Source organism: Tachypleus tridentatus, chromosome 7 (assembly GCF_004210375.1).
Source record: "Tachypleus tridentatus isolate NWPU-2018 chromosome 7, ASM421037v1, whole genome shotgun sequence".
NCBI classification, from domain to species: domain Eukaryota; kingdom Metazoa; phylum Arthropoda; class Merostomata; order Xiphosura; family Limulidae; genus Tachypleus; species Tachypleus tridentatus.
This window is the reverse complement of record NC_134831.1, coordinates 48,549,419-48,567,287: the sequence shown is the minus strand read 5'-3', so window position 1 is coordinate 48,567,287 and position 17,869 is coordinate 48,549,419. Positions and strand designations below refer to the sequence as shown.

The 17,869-nt window shown below is 31.8% G+C and overlaps 1 long non-coding RNA gene across 5 annotated transcripts; it reads right to left on the bottom strand.

Moving 5' to 3' along the window:
- Positions 1-1,392: 1,392 nt before the first annotated feature.
- Positions 1,393-17,275, bottom strand: LOC143255607 (uncharacterized). Of its 5 annotated transcripts, none has more exons than XR_013030741.1 (5): positions 16,899-17,275; positions 16,133-16,318; positions 11,884-12,085; positions 10,881-11,019; positions 1,393-9,165 (listed from the first exon to the last, which is right to left on the bottom strand). It is a non-coding gene; the product is annotated as an uncharacterized LOC143255607 (long non-coding RNA). The 5 variants fall into 5 exon arrangements; XR_013030744.1 differs by lacking the exon at positions 16,899-17,275 and adding an exon at positions 16,698-16,832; XR_013030743.1 differs by lacking the exon at positions 16,899-17,275 and adding an exon at positions 16,654-16,791.
- Positions 17,276-17,869: the final 594 nt, after the last annotated feature.

The following is a 17,869-nucleotide window of genomic DNA, read 5'->3' as shown; positions in this document are numbered from 1 at the left end:
TTTTGTTATTGTAAATTTACCAACTCTTTGAGCAGATGTTCCTCGGAATACCACAGGTGAGAATTGGAGTTAACTGAAGATATGTGTGACTTGATGTGTATGTGAGACAAATGTTACTATACATACATACATACATACATACATGTGCACTAAAGTGCACCACACGGGTTTCACATTGCTTCTGAAATCAACTTGAAAATTGAAATGGAAACAAGTGTGAATCTTAGTAATCTAAGATACCCAATTAAATTATTAAAGAATTCTTATCAGTGTAAAAAACTACTATTATGCAACTTCAATTTATTCCTGTCTATCAGTATATCCTGTTTTTATTAAAAAAATAGAGAATGAGTTTAGAATCCATCTTTCCTTTAAAACTTGAGCTGTATACATGTATGAAACAGATCTGGATGCTGCAAGTTATGTATGATCCATATGTTACCACAAATGTAAATATAATAGTTAGATTTTCAGTATTGCTATATGTTTGAAAGTAGTAATAACACCTTATTCTCACTATTTATTCATGTATTGCAATTCAGTGTTATATGACCAGCACCTTTATATTTGATTTATAGTGATTTCAGAACCATTCAATAATGAAATGCTGCTATTGACAAAAGGCTAAAACTATAATATCAATACATAACGCCCTAGTAAGTCAGCGGAAGGTTTACGGATTTGCAAATCCAAAATTCGGGGCTTGATTTCTCACGACGGACAGAGTACGAACAGCCAGTTGTGTAGCTTTGCTTCAACAGTTTAACAACAAAAGTTTTCAAACCTGCAATTGTTAAGTGATGTAGAGCCAAAACACAATATTTCTAAGTACTTAAATGTTTTGAGAATAATAGAAAATATTTCACTTGAGCAACCAAGAATGTAGTACAGCAACAGGCTCTGAAACCAAACTTAAAGCATTGCTGTCATCCAAAAAATGAAGGGTTACTTATGAAAGAAGATCGTCTGATCCAAAAAATGATTACAACAAAGCTAAGCATATAAATGTTGAAATATCCCAGCCCGAAAGTTCGTAATTTTAAAAACACAACTTCAAGTTTTTTTGTTGTTTCTTTTAATTAGTATAAGTATAAAACTTAGTTATTTCTCAAAATATACAAGTCTGTTATTTGCTAGTTATTATTCGGTATGAATGGCAGGAAGATGGATCCACAGAATTGCAATAATGAAGTTAAATTCGGAAGGTGTTGTAAGTATGTTTGTTTACAGAAGTTTTTCCATGGGAGGTAGTCAAATTAACCCAGCTTCAAATTTTTGCCATTGCAATCATAGGCAAGCTTCCAGAGCCAAATTTAACCAAGACTGAGAAATGTAGCAAGTTTCTAGTTGAAAATCTAGCATGCATAATGGGTTTTACTGGCCGTTTATAAAACTTTTAATTACAATCTTAGTAAATACATAGCGTGGGCATTCTCTAAATTTGTAACATCAGCTAGCTCATTCATCAAAATCTCCTTTAATTTCAAATCTAACCTTAATCAACTTGATTATAAAACCTTAACGGCTAGTTTCGATGTCGTATCTTTCTTTACAGAAGTTCCAACCACTGAAGCCTTCAAGATAGCCTTAAAACTACATATCTGAAACCCTAACCCATCAATAGACATTCCCAGCAACCCTCATAGAATTCACCACAATGAAAACAAACCCTTATGTTCAACAACCACAACTATATACAAACAAATGGCCTAAGCATGGTCAATGCAGTATCACCAGTTCCAGCCAATATTTTTATGACACAAATTGAAACACAAGCAATTAACACAGCACTACATCCACCACTATATTGGTACAGATATGTAGACGACACGATTGCGGGATTCACATCTACAGAACACACACTTAATTTTTTCAATCACATTAACTCTATACATTTAAATTTTAAAAGGTATAAAATTTGTATAATATAACATCTTATTATTCAAGCAAGCAAAAATTGTCCATCTTCCTTCTATTGTTCTTTGCAGTGCTCGCAGGTAAAATGAGGTGCCCAGGGTGTGTCTTGATCCCCGACAGAAATGCTGAAATATGCCTTGTAGGCTTTACACATTTTAGCAGATCCTGTTGCAGAGTACTTTTTTGCTCTTGTCTTGATAAACTGGCCACATACATAGCAGAATCCCTGCAACTTCTTGATGCCACCTCTCATAAAATCAGACAGATCTGTGTGTTCACTTAGGTAGCTAGAACTAAAGTGAAGTGGTGAGCCCCTGTATATATATATATTACTATGGAAAGTTCTACAACATTCTAGAAATTTCTTAAATTATTGTAAGTTCGAAAAAAATCTCTATCAGCTACTCAGCACTGAATTACCTGCAATGTTCTGGAAAATGGATAAATTTGAAAATTTCATTTCCCAGGTCACAAAAGCAAAGTTTGAAGAGAATAATAGGTCTTTTCATTTACTTTAGGCATAAGCAAATGGGAAATAACAGTTTTTGACCAGGAACAAGAAAAAGTAAAAATTTTATTACATAGTGTTATTAAAGCAAAAATTGTGTCAATAAAAGGTCTAAGTGAAATATTTTTCTGTGTACATAATTATTTCCATATTTGAGTCTTCAGGAAAGTTCATTAATGTTAATATTTACCTGTATTTTCCTCACTGTTGTAATATCTTTAGGTGCTTAAGGTTTCCATGATAAAAATATGTTGTTATGTGTACTAATTCTGCACCATTAATCAATAAAACAAAATTTAGGTCTGATATATCATTGGCAGGGGCACTCTTATCATCGACTCTATGACTATAGTTAAGAGGCTAATCTCAGTTCAATTAAATATGTTTTTGTTTTGCCCTCTTTTTTTTTTTTTTTTTTTAGTTAAATATTGTTTCTGTAATCTGATTGGTTAATCTTGATTTTGTTTTCTCATCTTATTTATGTTTCTTTTGAGATAATTCATCAACAACGTGGAATACTCACTAACAATACAAGTAATACATCCTATATATTTCTCATTATCTGTATGTTATGCCCAACCCAGTGTGTATGTAGTTCTTGAGAATAATCACACTAATGACCAAAACGTTATCTGTTTTAAAAAACAATCTTTGTTACTGTAAAAGTTGTTACCTGTAATAAAATAATACTTAACCAATAAGTAAACTTAAAATGAAACTATTAAAGTAAGGTTTGTTTCTGAAGTCTTTTGATACGTTTATACACGCTAATACAATTTTGTCTTTCAATAAATGCATCAGATGAAGATAGGTATATTAATTATTTTCTCCCAACAGTTTCCATTAATTTTTTTCATTTCTAAAAAAATATTTTAAAATATTTGGAGTTTAGTATTTTCAACCTGTTCGACACTTCAAACAATACATTAGTTAAAGGACTATCAGAAATCTCAAGGTTCGGAAGCAACTGTTCCTAATTTATAACTGGTGATCAGATTTGGGTGGGAGAGTGAATCATTCAGTAGCATCCACTGCATACCTTTAATGGAATGTACTGATACTGAACTACTGCTTTCATTGAATATTTACTGCTGGAAGTATGAATCTTGTATAACAACATTGTGTATTCTCGAACGATGGACTTTCCAATATGCAACCTGACATTCTAAACACTACGTCTTTTCAGGATGGAAAATTGTTTGCATTTTTAAGTAGAATAATATTCTCTTTAAAGAAATGTGAAAGGGATATGTAACAGCTTTACTGTTGTACATTTATTTTAGTGCCTAAACTTGTTTCTGTATACTATTTTTAATAAATTTCACCTCACACATATCCGTTCTCCTTTTCTAGTTTTGGCTAATCTGAACCTGACAAGGACTGAAGAAGGTTGGAACTTGTTTGCTCCTCTACTAGTGCTTTCTCTATCCATAACAGCCATTTTTAAATATATAATTTTCTCTACAAGTGGGTTTTCTCGTCATCACAGATTAATCTACACAAATTTCTTCTCCCTCCATTCTTCCCTTCAAATTTCTCTGTTTTCTGCTTGGCAAAATAGCCTTATGTATTTATTTTTTCAATACTATGTATCAATTCAGATTTCACTGGTTCACTGCCACCTCATAAATTTTATCTTCTCTTTTACATTAGTCTGAACTTACTCATTCCACCACTCTGGAAGTAGTTTCCCTCTTTGATCACCACGTCTAACATATTTTGACCTCTTCCCATATCACATTCACATTTTTATCCCATTAAGTATTCCTACACTCCATTACCATCCTTTCTAAGAACTCTCTTGATGCATTTCTTTCTTTCAACCTCACCACCTTATTTCGATGGTACACTGTTTAAACCACTATTTTTCTTGTCCCTTTCACTTCGTAGTTCATCACCAAAAGTGTATCTTAAGACTATTGCCTAATACTATTTAGTAATTTGCAACTTCCCATCTTTTCACTTCCTCTCTTCTAATTAATGTTTGATTCTTAATATTTTCATTTCTGTATGTCTTTAGATTTTCTTCCTTTTTATGACAAATTGTATTGGCTGTAGCCAAGTCATGTGCCTAAACCAGCACGATCTGCAATGCATTGTTTGAATCCCCTCTAAACTCGTTTTTTATTCCTGCATTTTACTTATGAAGCAGAGATACATATTTTATTGAATATGCCATATTGATTGGTGACTGGATGCCATGAGTTCTGCTTGGGCCTTCACCAAATTCTTAGTTTCAGCTACCTATCCTGTGAACATCAGGCCTCCCTTTATATCTCACAGAAGGAGTGGATCTTTCCATCAACTAATGTTTACCTGGTTTTAATGTGTTCAGATCTGTGTCCATTTGAGTGCCATTTTTTGTAATGATACTTGATGAATTTAATCTTCTTCAATATGGACCAGTTTGTGATAACCTAAGATGACTTGGAAAGGAGTTCTATACTGGGTCTCTTCTGGAATGCCTCTCATGGTTGCTTTACTGGTGATTCCTCAGAGACTATGATGCTTGTTCTTTTTCAGCAGGTCCACCCCTTTAACTAGAAATGAACTTTATCTTGTCTATCACCAGAATGATAAAGTGAATTATTAGTTACAGTTGTAGTACTGCACATTGCATTTATGTGCATTGAATACATAAAAAAATTGAAAATCTATATCGGCAATAAGCCTCTAGACAATTAGTTATTCCAGGAATCAGAGACAGATAAGGAGGTTGTCTCAAATGATAGTAGTACTGTAATATATAATCTTCGTCGAGTTCCCCACTGGTACAGCGATAAGTCTACAGTTTTGCAACGCTAAAATCAGGGTTTGATTCCCCTTGCTAGCCTTGGCAGATCGTCCGATATGGCTTTGCTATAAGAAAACACTTGTTTGCTGAAGCCTTACTTACACAGCAACAAAAACCAAAATTGAATCAATATAAAGGAACATCTCTGTACCTACACTAATTAAAAACCTAACATCAACCTGCAATGGCCACTACAATATCATACCCGTTTATCCTCTCGTCCAAAAGACGTGCCTGTCAACGGTCACATCCAAACTCTCACTTTCTTAACCTGAAGATGACCTAGGAAGGTCAAAACGTTATTCTGTCCTCATCACTAAAAACGTGTTAATACCCATATCAGCCGTTCTGAGATACATTTTTGTTTCAAGTGTGTTTCTCGTCATCAAGAAGTTCTAGATAAAGTTGGATTACTGTTAACAGAGATGCCAACCATTACGATTTGAGCGTAATCATTACAATTTTCGTATATACGTTACGACTATATGCTCATACAGACAAATATTACGACTTGTTGCAACTCCCAGATTATTATATATTATATAGGCCTATACAATAAAGCGATAAATTGTTCCCCCAGGAATTGAAAGGGGTGAAAAGAAAATTTCTAGAGAGATACAAATAAATAATAAATAATTATTATTTTGATAATAAATAAAAGACATACTCCAAATGGCTACCTGTGATAATCATGTTTGTGCTTGAAATAATAAAAAATATTTGTATCTCCAATGTCTACCAATAGTTTGAGTGCGGTACTTCTCCATACTGGGTACGTGGGGGAATCCATAGTTACCTCATCAGTGCTTGTCAGCCAATCAGCGCTCGCGTAGATGGGTATTTCTCATTTTCTAAGCGGCATAGAAACATCAATGCGATCATTCACAAGATGGGAAAAAAAAGAGGCCTCGTTCACCAGATTGTCTTGTTTTTGGCAAATCTAAAAGGACTAAAACTGTGAATCAAAAATTTAGGAAAGATTATAGTGCAAAATATCTGATCATTGCATCAAAAGTCAGTGACAGTCATGCATTTTGTACAGTTTGTCACATAGATTTTTCTGTGGTGCATGAGGGGATAAACAATTATTCCAGACATACAAAATTGGCATCTCACCAACAAAAGGCTGAGACGAAGACAAAAACTATGCAGATAATGACATTTATGAGTAAGAATTCAGAATATGAAACCATAAATGCAGAAGTAATGTTCACGCAATTTGTCATTGCTCATAATTTACCCCTAGCTGTAGCTGATCATGCAGTAAATATATTAAGAAAAACGTTCCCAGAGTTTGATATAGTGAAAAAATATGGCTGTGCTAGAACCAAAACTACAGCCATTGTACAAATGTTGGGTTGTGTAGATGACAAAATAATTTCAAGCATACTTACTAACAGAGTTTACAGTTTAGCCACAGATGGATCCACAGACATGGATGACTCAAAACTGTATCCAGTGGTTTGTATCTCTGTGTTAATGATGACCAGTAATTTTGCTAAAAAAGAAAAGGTAGTTCAAGATTAAAAAACAAAACTTTATTAGTAGATTATAGCTGATTAAACCCTCAGCTCAGTTAGTAGAGTATACTTGTCTGATGTGTGAGATGGTGAAGGTTTTGACATTGAAATATCTTGACAGGACTTTGCATGAGAAATTAATATACACGGATATATGTACGTGCATAGACTGACCGATCTTTACTCATACGCAAAACAGGTGTTCTGTATTATAAAGCTGCTTCAGATATATTTCTCTTGATGTGTATGTCATAATAAATATTAAAAATTTAATGACCTGCAAACATTAAAATTTAGTTAATTTTGTCATGTGCTTGAATGATGTTCCTTTAAAATATTTGAATTATGGATAGCCACTTAGATCAGATGAATTACACACATAACCAAAATGGCAGTTTTAGGCTGTCAGCTGTTTTTTCATCTCAAATCTACTTATCCGACAAAGACATATATTTTCGAGAAACAAGCAAAGAGAGTGCCTTCATATAAGACGACTTTAACTGCTGGAAAAAGTATACAGGTGATTCATATAAGACTAACCGACAACTTAACCACATGAAATGAGAGTGACATGTTGGCTTTAACGGCAGATATGCTGCCTACAAAAAGAAAAATGGCGAAAACATATAGTATCACATCTAGTTAATGAACAGCATAAAGAGACAATGAGTAAAAATCATTAATACATAAAAACTATAGTGGATACCCTCAGCCTAACAGTGGTACAAAACATTGCACAAAGGAGACAGAGAGAGACAAATGATGAGGTTAATGAAGTCAATCTCCTAACAGTATCAGATCTATTGCAAAAATATTCAAAAACACTGATCCAAGCAGACAGAAGAACCAGCTACTGATAAATATAATCATCACACATTAGAAAATGAGCTAATTGAAATTATATCAGATATAATTTTAGATGAAATAAGGGAAAAAGTAGCAAATGCAAAGCTATTCTCCAGTTGGTTGGATAAATTCAAAGATTTATTTAGAAGAGGGCAATTTTTAGTTGTTATAAGATATTTCTTTGAATGAAAAATCCATCAAGCATTTATTGGTTTCATGACAGCAAAAAGTTCATATACATATATCCAGGAGAAGTTATAAAGTGTAATTGATATACAAAATTTGACAGCTCAGAGTATGATGATGTCAGTGTAATGGATGGTAAGTGTAGTGATGTTTAGCAAAGAATAAAAGAGATCATGCCACAGGCTCTATATGAATATTGACTTGCCCATAAGCTGAATTTGGTCATTATGGATGTAGTCAAATTAGTCATTCCTGCAGCTGATTTTTACTCAACATTGGAAACAAGCTATGTTTTCCTCAGTAGTTCATAAGTACATGCCAAGTGAACTAAATACCAGAAAGACCTGTATCTGGCTGACAAACCAGTTGAGCTTAAAATTTACTTTGATACCCACTGGGCTAGCCAGATCAGAGCGACTAAAGCAATGGAAAAGCAATTTGACTGCTTCAACAAGACATCAGGAAATGGAGTAGGTATCAGGGAAGGTGTAGCATGATGACCAATTACTGCTTGTCATTGAAATGAGATGTTCAAAATACAGTACATAAAACAGCACAGTTTATGAGACTAAAAGGCATAGTTTCATTAAAAAATCATAATGAATGAGGATGCATATTTTACACCAATTTTACCCTTTTCTTTAGTTTGTTTGTATTTTTATATAGGAACATAATTACAAAAAAATGTTCATTGTGGTAAATGAAATAATAATTTGATCTAAGTACGTTTTTCTTTATCTGATTCATAAAAAAATTCTTACATGACAGAAATAAATTATTTTCAAATCCTGCATAGCTGAATTATGAAAAATTACTGTGTGCTTGCAATTCACACGTTACAAATATTCAGTAAAACAAACTCTTTGTTAACTCATTTCACTTTGTTCATGGTATAATTCTTTAATGAAATATTTATTTTCCTTTGTTGGCTTGTTGTGTACACAATATACTACTACTCTTGGAGAAATCTGGTGAACACACACACTGTTAACCTACTTTTGGAAGAGTGATGCTGGCTTTGTAAACTGTTTTTGCAAGCCATTTAAATGTGTGTGGGTATATTTAATTTTTGACATATGAGTTTTGATTATGTGTTTTATTATATTGCATATTATATTTTATCTCAGATGAGTCTCTGATTTTAATGTTATGTTTCAAAATAGTCAGAAATTGTATGTAATATACTACATACATAATTTGCACATTGTTGGTAAAAAATCTACATATAAAGAGAATAGGTGGGAAGTTTGCAATACACATTTTACAATACATGTTACATACATTTCTATATACACATATTATACACAAACAAATATATAAAATCTGTTACACACTGGCTGACACTAGAAGAGGTAGAAAAGTTGTCACTGGTATGCCAGATTCACGAAAGGATGCTGTTGTAAAATAAAAATATTTGTTTCAAAAATTTGCATTTTCTACATTATATCCATTTTATTAAATTAGTCTCTATACATTATAAGTTTACTATAGTTTTACAGTGTACAGCAATCTAACGACATGTCGACAAATTCAGAGTAAATAATTCCATATACTGAACTACAAATGTTTACCATCACGATTTGCACAAAAAAGGGCAACAAGTTGAACTGAAATATGACTAAACCATTCTGAGCATCGATGAAATTTTTTATGCTTGAATAAAAGAAAGAGTAAGTTTTATAAATCTGTAAATCCAACAAGAACTGTATAAGAATCTACAAGAATTTATTTTCAACCCATTCATCTGTAAGCACGTCTTCAGGTTTGAAATTTCTACTGATAAAAATGTTACATATACTTTATCATAAACAGCATAAAAAAATTACAAAAATAAAGTAAAATTCACTACACATCAGCAGTCCTACTGGTCTTTCAATAACTTCTTGGACAATTCCCAGTTGTATAAAAATATACAATACACTATAGAATTTTCCTTACTTTGAAATGAAAGTTGAACTCTAAGCAGGTATAAAGATCACATAAAAGAAGAAAAACAAAATCAACAAGGTTCTTCTGATTCCTTTTTTCAAACCATTAAAGAAATGAATTTTTCCATGATTTCTTTAAAAAATATTCAAAATTATTATAAACATTTTCAAAAATAAATGTTTGTTTCCCAGTGGGAGTTTAATTTCCTCATTTTTAGTAGATTTGTTTAGTTTTCTCTCACTCATGTATCTAAGAAAGTAGTGAAAAATGTGAAATGGTGCTATATTCTTTATCATGTTTAAAATGTGTATAGATATAAATAAATTATCTTTTTTATGAGGGTTTACATAACCCACTAACACAGTTCTTATTATTACTTCTATTTATAATACATAATACTACAGGTACGCCATTCATTTATTTTTGAATTTAAAACATTTGCTGTTGCACAAATTTATGGAAACATAACAAATGGGTAAGTAACTCTTACTACTATACAACAAATTGTATCTTATTAAACTTATATATGTAAATATAAAAGTTATTAATATTCTTCTTCACTGGAATTGTTTTTATACAAGTTGTTTATGTATGTATACCATGTGTATGTATGAATGATGACAAGGAAAAATGCTTACACTGAACAACTTTTTGTCATGACTAATATACAAAGAGAATTACCTCTCAGATGAGCTGTACAAAATATAGTAAAAATTAAGTGTTTTCTGTCAATGGTGAATGCATTAAAATTTAAAGTATCTCAAAATGAACTCCAACAAAACCAAGTTCTATAATGTTAAAAATGTTATCATATGAACATTACTATTCAGTTCAAACACTTCTCCCAGTTACAAATCAACTAAAATAAACTGGAATGGATGGATTTAAGTCTATCTAGAAATATTTGCATAAAAGTTGGTAAGGGATGTAAAAATTATTCCATTTTTTCACTAGTAAAGGTTGATACTGTATGGAAATTATGGATATTACAAAATAAACAATACTTGATTATGAAGTGGTGCCTTAAATTGAAGTTTTTTATACTATTAGATGAACACCCAAGTATAACAGTAAACTTTTACATTTACTGATATTTTGTTTTTTTATTGTGTTTCATTAGGATGTTAGGTTCAAAGTAAAAGAAAATATCCTAGTAAAATAACAGTAATTTATACCATACCTTTAAAAGTTCAGAAGCATTGTATCTTTTGCCTGCATCAACGTCCAAGCACTTGTCCAGAAAGTCTCTGAAGACTGAAAACAAAAGATTTTTTTTTTCTGATCTCTGGCTTCTAATTTGTTGCTATGAGATGATATATCTGAAAAAGAAAAAGAAAAAAGAGCGTGACTGGATGAATAATTCAATAATGTAACTGCTTAAAATAATTCTGATACTAAAAAATTTATGTATATATAATGAAATATATATACATATTTATATGTATATATTAAACATTTTAACCAATACTGTTAGTGACACTAGCATTAAATCGTTTGGACAATCCTCCTTAACTATGTTTAAATGGCTCCAAAAGTATAACTATAGGGTAGATGAACATTATTGATGAATTATTTAACATGTTACTGTTTAATTATAGAGTTATCACTATTGTGGTGATAGTATAGCAAAACATTACTAAACATTCAAGACTTAAATGTTCATTACTGTATAAACATTTGTCAAATGTTCATACTTGTTGCCAATGTTGTACTGTTCATCATTATCTTCAATATATCTATGTGTATGATTATTATACAAAGCATTGTTTTTGTCTTTATTACAGCTGTTTCCTATAGTTGCTAGAAGATATAGTGGCCAAAGCATACAATTGTGTTTTCAAGTAAAAAGAATTAGTGTTTTAAGAATCCTGGTATTGTGAAACAATGGTAATTTTTATGAGCAACATTAATGTAAAAAACATTTGTGTTTATAAAACAATGCACTCAAGTTCTTGAATTATCTTGAAATTGCTGATGAAAGACTCAACTAGATTTATCAAATAAATTTTATTCTATTCTTCTTCAAACTTTTAAACTTTCTTTTTTCTAATTCAATGGTTTTATAACATTTAAGACCTAAACAAATTGTAAAAAAAAAGAGAAACAGGAGACATTCAAATAAGAAAACTGAAATTCTATCTACTCTTACTCCTTGGCTGTAAGTATTGACTAGCAACACTTACCATGAAATCACTTTCACCATAATAAGGTGGTTCACCTTCTATCATCTCAATAGCCATAATTTAATTCCTTGTGACCATATGTCAGCCTTGGGTCCATATTCTTTCTCTTTCAGTACTTCTAGGCCCATCCAATTGGGAGTGCCAACTCTAGTTGTCCTTTTATTTTGTTCTGGTGTGACTTGGACACATGACCCAAAGTCTGCTGCATAATGGAATGAAATTTATCAGTTGAGAGAAATGACTTGTAAAGAATTTCTCGTCAGCCTCAAAAAATTAACTTAAGGCATATTAAAACTTGTTACAGTTTTGTAGTCAGTTCAATATAATCAACTTAGCTAACAAAATATTAAGATTTTTAAAAAAGTAATTTAACTTTATCTAGCCAGGTATATAATAGCTCTTTCATGAGTACACATGACAAGAATAACCTTGCATTATTTTTGTTCAATCTCCTCCTATCAAATGACCCATATAACAAAGCTATCTTTGTAATGTTATGACATAATTTATAACAAAATAAAATTATTATCATTCATTATAAATAAATTAATAAAATAAATATTCAGTGGTTAACTCTATTCTATTCTGCTGCTATTGTAAAATAGAAATGTTTAATCATTGAAATTCACAATTAAATCATGTAAACATACAAAACATTGCTACAAACCTGTTCTTTTTATATATGTTTGTTGCTTAGTTCCAGAATACATAGTATGTAATAAAATGTTATATTTTAGTTTCTGGTATTAAAAAAAGGCAAAATTCAACTAGATAAACAATTTTCAAAACAATGATTATTTTGTACATAATTCTAAAGAAATCTTGGAAAGTAAATAGTGATAGAGTAGCCCAAGAGTTGGCAGTATATAGTGGTGACTAGCTGCCTTCCCTCTAGTCTAACACTGCTAAATTAGGGATGGCTAGCACAAATAGCACAAACTTTTGACTTGCTAGTATTTAGGCTAATTTCACAGAGTTCACATTTTCCCTATTAAATGCTAAAAAAGTTTTTTATTTTTATTTTCCCTTTTCTTATTTTCATGTTTCAAAGCTCTATTCAAATAAGTGGTTGAGTCTAACAATGCAAAATGCATATTTTTTCTTTATGCTCATTGTTCATAAAATGTTGGCCAGAAGTGTACATATATATGTGCACACATAAATATTCTTGCTTTTAAAAACAAACCATCACTTAAACAAACTTCTTTTCATCTTGCAAACACTAGCAAATCCTTCTGTTTTAATAAAACTACAAGACTAAAGTATTGTCAACAAATCTACACTAAGAGGAAACTTTGTTACAAACAAGCTAAAATATTTGGAACTACACTTTTCACAAAGACTAAAAACTTACTTAATTTTATATCACCATCTAATTCAAATAAAATGTTATCACTTTTAATATCTTTGAGAATTACATGGTTATGGTGAAGAAACTCTAATCCCTGAAAAACCTGAATGAAATATGAATTTAGTGAGCAATTAATGTTTTAGGAAATCAGAAATCAGGATCAGATATTTAAAACTCTATGTGTGTGTGTATACACACACAGATATTATAATATTTGGAGACAACAGTAGAAATAGAGTGAAAGAAGAAAGTATTAAAGCTGTTTATATTGGCAACTATGAAAAGTATTTGGCTTCATACAAGTTATTATGTTGAAATATTAGTTGGTTTCCAATGCCCTGATCATGATAAAAGCATGGGCTTTATAGGGTGAGACCAAAAACCTTGAAGGATTGCCCCTATGCAGTTTTATTCTTAAATTGTTTCTGAATTAAGGTATTTTCTGTTAAACTATGAATACTCTTAATAGAAAACAAATATCTTTAATGAATGGAGACAGTAAATAAAGAAATAAACAAATATTTTCCCAATTCTGTCATTTGTATATGTCATATATTTCTTATGCATAGGCTAACACCAATATTAGACAAAACCTTTTTTGCCAAGCAACATGATATAAAAGCCATTACTGGAAAGCATTGTTACCAAAGTGTACTAGCTTCTCTGTATATTAGATGTTGTTACACAAACTAAAGTACCCAGATTTGCTCAGAACTTTTGGTGGACTGACCATTGTATCACAGCATATGGGCCCCATGGTAAGACATGACTGTCAGTGCTGGTGGGATGATAGGGGCCCCAACTCATAATGAAATGGTAAAGACTCAAGTCTGCTTATGCTACATCATTGTGTCAGTGTGTGTGTATTCTGAGCCCATTGTAGGATAAAAGTATACCTTGTACACTTTTCTTGCCAAACAACATAGCACAAAAACCATTGTTTGAGCATGTTGTTACCAAAATGCACTGACTTTTCTCTAAATTAGAAGTTGCTATACAGGAAAATACTTCTTTTCTGTGTTGTTCCACTAGTTTGTCTCATTAAAAAGATGCACACGCACATGGATAATTAATACTCAGGTGCACACCCTCAGGGATCCATCAAATATGCAAAATCTGAGTCTCTGTGTTCTTTTTTCTTGGAAATATAGAGTCACATACACAGAGATAAACAGACACACCTTTTCATTATTATATGTAAACAATGTTATTAACATAATATTATTTGCACAACATACACAATTGAGTTTATGTTTCCATTTACTCCTGAAAGACTAAGCCATTCCCTACAGTGGTATCTAAATTATGTGTTCTTCACAATTTTAACTAGTTTGTTTTTGGGGAGAGGGGGGTAAATCAATTCTAAGATTGTAAAATGTTAACCTATTTTCAGGCTGAACTGTTTGTTAAATGTTTCTGGTATTTATTTCATTGGAATATACTATGCACTTAATATCAAAGGTTTAAGTTTTAACATGGTTCAGACTGATATTTATTACAGTTAAAACTTGCCAGTGGTAAATTTAAAAAAAATGCTGTAGACTTGTTGAAAATATGTTTCCATATAATGCAATGGAGGTGAAACTTCTTGTAAGTTCAGAAGTAACTTCACAGAGTTTACATAATGATAACCTCATCAATTTTAGATGGGATTACACTATTACTGGCTGAAATCTTATTTATATTGTTCGTTATACCTGTAGAAATGAAAGTTTATAGAAGTATGCATTTTTGCTACTTAGGTGATAAGAGTTTTTGCAAGGAAATAAAACAATCATTCTACAGACTTAAGTAAAATACAATCATGAAATCTCTTCTGTAAAACATATCTATTAAAAAGAATCAACCTCACATATTTTTCTACAAATTGCTGGTATTTCATCTTCATTCATACAAACTTTGGTCACAACATCAGTCAAAGACTCACTTCATTACAACCTAAACAAAGTTTAAATTTCCACTTTCATTTTGTTCTTTACTAAAATCATACATACCAATGAGTCTGTCAGTAATGACATTTATAAAAAAATACTTGTACCGACATTCTTCCAACAATTTATTCATAAGGTAGGAAAAAATGTAACAACAGTTCTTTAGCATTCTTTAAGAGTTAGATTTGTATTATTTATAAAGATGTGTGGTTCATAGAAAATAAATATATCAAATTCAGGTTTAAGGGTGTTGAACTAGCAAAGAATACTTTTCTACATCTTTGTTACTTTTTCTATTTCTAACTTTCATTTTTATAACTGAGAAGATTTTTCAACTACATTTTTTTATATAATTGGTGAATAAATCTGTGATCTGGCTCCTAACCATTATAAAAACTTCTGTCAGACTATTTTTTGTAAGAAACTGATTATTTATTATGCATTGTATTACATATTAAACAATGTTTATAGCTTTCCCTAATACACTGTATTTCAGTGTGTCATGAAAGCTGCTAGTAGTTGAACAAACTCAACTTTTCTTGTATTAAACAATTTCAACAACTATACATAAAACTATGTTAACCTAACATATAGAGAAGATGAACAAATCAATGGTATAAACTAAAGAGTGTTACAGATAAACCATATGCTGGTGAGAGATAATGTACTTGTAGGAGCACAGTATACAAGGATATAGTCATTTCAAATATACATATGTAATGAATTAAAAATTATTGTATCTGAAGTAAACGTGACTCCAACTCACAATTCTTGCACTAAAACTATTATTTATAATCAAAATTAAGAAAAACACAGATTTGTGAAAGTGACATGTAAAACTTTTCTTAAACCTGTCATGTTGCTTAAAATTAAACAAATTAATTTAACAAAGACAGTATCTTAACTTACACATTATAACATGTCAAATTATAAATAAAATAGAATTAAGTAAACTATGAACACTTACCAGAGTTCATTACCTACAAAATAAGCATCAAAGTAGTTCATTAGGCCTTGGCGTTTATGTTTCCATAATCCCAGGATTTCAATAATGAAGAGTTCATTTTCAGATTTCTGGGATAGATTTATTTGCTTTATAGCAACTTACATCCCAGTACCTACTTCTATTGCCTTATAAACAGTTCCTGAAGCACTGAAACAATAAAAGAAAATATCATTAAAATCTCTGGTGTGCTGCTTCCTGATACAAAGACGTTACTACATTCTTGTAATAAAATTATTATGTCTTTAAAAGAATAATGGGTTATTACATGTTTCAAACCTTGTATTTTTGTAAGGTGGTAACACTGTATGTTTACACTATTATACAGTAATTCTGTTGTCCTGTTCAAGATGCATCCATTATGTGATGTTAGTTTTGAACATTTAATACTGTAATTCAGCTAAGCCTACATGCATGAATTAATCCTTTTTTGTACTGAATGCATTTCTTTTCAGCATAATAATACTAATGATGCTATGGCTTACTTTGCCCTATAAACGTTGCAACCTTGTTCACATGATAATGATACCTTTCTATAGTGTAATTTTATTCTTCGTAATTACATTACAACATGCAGTGAGGCATATCTCCACTCGCAAAGTTGGAATCACGATGCCAACCAATGTCTTCATTCTGACATGGCTCTCACCCATTCTACTTTCGTTCTTGCCTTAAATGGTAGGAAGAAAAAGAGGTATAGCATTTGAAAACAATTCATAACATTACATACCTTGAGGCTTGAAAGTTGCTGTCCACCACTTTATCTCGGACTATGGTGCTGCATTCCATTCCGACAGATCTCTCTGTGTTTCCAAAAGAATCATTCTCAAACCAAATGAAAAATCTTTTGACCTTCATAGTTCAAAAAGTTGATGAATTAACTTCAACACCCATTTCTGTCCCTAACATACATTCCAGCAAATCCTAAGATCCACCTCCTTTGGTTCTGGGTACAGGCATTTCCTCGGGTACTTTTCTTCTCCCACTCAAAGATGCAAAATGATTATTCGTTTACATCTTCAGTCGCTGGAGTTTTCTTCCAAAAACATTGACCTGTCCAATCGACCCAGAGCGGAATCCATGAAGGTCAATAGACCTCCCTCGAATAAAGACTGTAAAGAAAAAAGACGTGATTGTAAACAGAAGGGTTCTCCACCCAGTTTGTTTACACATAAATAAAAATGGCCACCTAGTTAAGATGGAACTGTCGAGATTCTAATCTAGATGACATCAAAACATCGATTGCTTCCTACCATTCTGTAAGTCTTTCCTTACAGGAAACGTTTCTGAAAGCTGCTGACAGAGTCACCTTTCAGCAGTTTTCTTTGTACCGAAATGACAGGTTGTGTGATGAATGAGTGCATGCAGGAGTAGCACTGTTGGTTGATCAGCATGTGCCCACCCTGTCTTTGACACTCGACACACCCTGGGAGGCCACAGCCATCTGTGTTTCCTTTAGTCGTAAATCACTGTTTGTTCTCTCTACCTGTCGCCTGGAAAGATAAATAATTAATCAGACCTTGATGCTCTCATTGAACAGTTGCTGTTTCCCTATTTATCCTGGGGGGCTTTAATGGGCATCATCCCCTCTGGGGAAGTGCTGATATTAATAAGAGAAGTTGCCTTGTAGAACAAATACTCTCTGACAACAACCGTTCTCTTTTCAGTAGTGGGTTTTCAACTTATTTTCATGCACCAAGT